We start from the raw sequence: 3,863 nt of genomic DNA, 5'->3' as shown, positions 1-3,863 counted from the left end.
ATGACTTCAAGACATGCCTTTAGTCTATGTAATGGGTTATTTTTATCTAGATTTATAGACAGATATAGCTGGGTGTCATCAGCATAACAGTGAAAATTTACCCCATGCGGTCTACTAATCGTACCGAGTGGGAGTTATACATTATAAAGAGAATTGGTCCTATCACGTTGCATCATTATGGTTTAAGCGGTTAGGGCTTGTTATGACAAAAACAGGAGCTGACAAGCCGAAAACCCAATCCGAAATAAACATGTCAGTGCAGGAAGATGCACAGGTAGCTGTTGCTATCACATCTCTTTTGTCAGAATTGGGTAGAATAGAATAGAAAATCCCTTTATTGTCCCACTATGGGGAAATTGGGCAATTCATCCTGGATAGCAGCTCTCACACGTGTCTTAACATCTATGGCCTCTATCTCATCCTTTGGCCAGCTTATTATTCCTGCAGAGTGTCTGATTACTGGTGGAGCACAGCTATTTATTTCCCGGGACTTGTTCTTGCCATCAAGCTGGCATCTTAGGACCCGCCTTACTCGTTGCAGGTATTTGGCTGGAGCTGCTTTCCTTGTCACCTCTTCAAGGTTGTCATTTGGTTGGGGGTTTCTGCGGTACTTGTAACTGGCCCCAATGTCTGCTATTGTTCCTTCTGGGAGTGAGACCCCCTCTGTGTGGATCACCTTCAGTCTCTTAATCACCATCCAAATACACTTCTCTTGCCCAAACAACATCCCGATATCTGTGCTGTAGATCCGGGTGGTATGTGCTCCGTAAGTTGAGGTCTCGCTCATTCTTAGCATAGAGCTTGATGTCTCCATGTAGATGAGGTGACTGATGGTGGCCTATTTGAACACCTGAGAAAATCAATGCTACAATTTTTTACTATAGCATTTCTTGCAATTTCAGAGATACATTTTTTTTCCTGTAGTTTTTCACCAGGTTTGCGCACACTGCAGGAGGGATTTTGGCCCACTCCTACACACAAATCGTCTCTAGATCAGTCAGGTTTCTGTGCTGCCCCTGAGTTTTAGGTCCCTCCAAAGATTCTCTGGGTTTAGGTCTGTAGACTGGCTAGGACACACCAGAACCTTGATATGCTTTGTTAAGATACTTAACATTGATGATGTGTGAGTATATTACACCCAAAAATTACCTGCGTGTTGCGCGTCAGAACTAATGTTTTCCCCAGTAGTTTATGTAATTAGGACAGTTCCTGTCCGAATATAAAGTTATCATCTTCATTATGCACATGGCAAAGATTTGGGAATGGAATGAGAGCGGTGTCCTTGATCTAAGAACAGAGTGTAATATTTTGATAAGGCTGGAGCCATCGATGTCCTTTCATCTGCAAATGTGTATGACGTAATGATGTGAAAGACTTGAATTGTATACATTGCTTCTTTAACTGTGAATCTTGGCCACTTCACGAGATGCGAGCCCAGTTGGTAAGCAGTGCCTTCTGTAACTCAAAGCAAATTCTCTGATCTGAGTAGGATTACAATTTTTATCAAAATCTTTTGTCATACAAATTAATGTTACAGAGTTAGTCCCAAGTGATCTCTTTTCAGGAAAAGGATATGAAACTGAATAAGTTGTATCACTCGCGAAGGGCCAATGACCAACCACAGAGAATAGCGTGAACAGCTAATTTCAAGTTGTCTGCGTGTGAAATTTTGGAAATGTCATTTGATGTAACCGGGCCTGTCTGTTTTTGTTGTGCTTGAGATGGCATAAGCTGAGGTAGGTCCAACAAGTTAAACTTTAACAGACCTTTTTGATCAACCCCGGATACATCCACCCCCAAAATAAGATAAAACCCTTTATCCCCTTTCTTCTGACAATTGTCAAGAGGGCTACCTACATTGTTATACAGATTATCCTAAAGGTCACTGTGAGTGAAAGGGGATAAACCTTTATATTCTAGTCACAACTTGAAAGGTGGTCGGCCTGGTTTGTAGCAACCCAATATCATGCTCTTGCATCTTTTTCAGCTTGCCAGTTGCGGTGCTGTGTACCCCTCTGGCCTAGTGTTCCAGCCCACATAGCTCCACCAGGGCAACCACTGTCCACTGTATGGTGCTCCCCATCTGAAATGGCACATGTAAACATCATATCTCTGCCAGAGTTACAGATCTGCACCCAAATATTTGACATTGCAGAGATCAAACTGAAACGTTAGTGTAACTTAGTAAGTTAGTGTAATTTAACTCCACAAACCAAATTCCATGCTTCAGGGATCAGAGATTACTTATGGTGTATGGGTGTCGCGTTTTGTTCTACTAACAGTAGCTTCAACATACCTGAAGGTCTCGCGCCTTATACTCACCCTGAATCACCATGTCACAATGGTGAGAATGGCCATGAGGGTCACGACCAGGACCCCCCTGAAGGCCCACCCTTTACAGTACATCAATATTTAGATTTTTGCACGTTCTCTCCAATATTCCTCGGGTGCTCTCTGATTCCTCGGGTGCTCTCTGATTTCTCAGGTGCTCTCTGATTCCTCAGGTGCTCTCTGATTCCTCAGGTGCTCTCTGATTCCTCGGGTGCTCTCTGATTNATTCCTCAGGTGCTCTCTGATTCCTCGGGTGCTCTCTGATTTCTCTGAGGTTCCTTTCCCAGAGCAGCTCACCTTTCCTGCAATGTGCTTCAGGTCAAAGCCACTCCTTGGTGATCCTGGCTGTGTGCTTCTGGTCATTGTCATGTTGGAAGACCCAGCCTTGACTCATCTTCAATGCTGTAACTCAGGGAAGGAGGTTGTGCCCCCAAAATCTTGCAGTAAATGGTCCAGGTCATCCTTTCCTTAATACAGTGCAGTTGCCCTGTCCCATGTACAGAAAAAACACTGCCACAGCATGCTGCTACCACCCCCATGCTTCACAGTAGGGATGCTGTTCTTTGGATGGTAGTCATCAGACTTCTTCCTCCAGTTAGTGGAATTATGACTAAAAGTTTTATTTTGGTCTCATCTGACCACATAACTTTCTCCCATGAGTCATTTGTCATGCATGATTTCATGCATGACGTCTTAGTGTATTACCAACGCTAACCACGGAAATGGTGGTCCCAGCTCTTTTAAAGTCACTGACCAGCTCCTCCCCTGTAGTTCTTGGCTGATATCACACCTTTCTTAGGAGGATTTCTAAGGGGGAGAACTTGCAAAATGGCACTTTCAAATATATACATGTATATATCAGACACTGTTGGAGCCATATCTCTATAATGATTTTGAAAAAGTCTAATTTTTGATGTCCCTACCATGGGGAATGATTTATCATATAGTACTAAAATTATATAAAATAAATCTTAATCAGTAAAGTTTTATGTGCTCATACCTTAAAAGAAGATTTAATAAGGGCTTTACATTAATCGTGGAGTAATTTTCAAAATAATAAACTCTCCCTGTAACTATAAACAAAAAGTTCTAAGACAAGAAAGTACTTTAAACGGAAGCATACCCTGCTTACAAGGATCAGATTAATCGTAATTAACTGATTATTAAAAAAATCGTCAACTATTTAAGTAATCGATTAATCGTTAAATGGAGTATAGAGACTGTTAAATTCTCCCAAAGTGAAAACATTTTAGGTTCAACTGCTTTAATTTAGTAAAAAATCTTCTTTAAGGTATCTTTGGTTGTCCAATTATTAATTGATAAATCAAAAAAATAATAGACAGATTTATCGATTTGCTAAATTAGTTGCAACCCTACTGATGACAACCATGTCCAACAAGAAATCCAGAACAAATAATAGACAATGTACACACAACTAAATCCACTCAATTGTCTGTCATGGTTTACCCCAGGCTCACACCAACTCCGGTCTTACCGTTGCGGTGCGGTGGGTGCGGCGCCGCAGTGATTCC

Source organism: Cyprinodon variegatus, unplaced genomic scaffold, assembly GCF_000732505.1.
Source record: "Cyprinodon variegatus isolate N-32 unplaced genomic scaffold, C_variegatus-1.0 Scaffold24, whole genome shotgun sequence".
NCBI lineage: Eukaryota > Metazoa > Chordata > Actinopteri > Cyprinodontiformes > Cyprinodontidae > Cyprinodon > Cyprinodon variegatus.
This window is presented reverse-complemented; position numbering follows the sequence as displayed.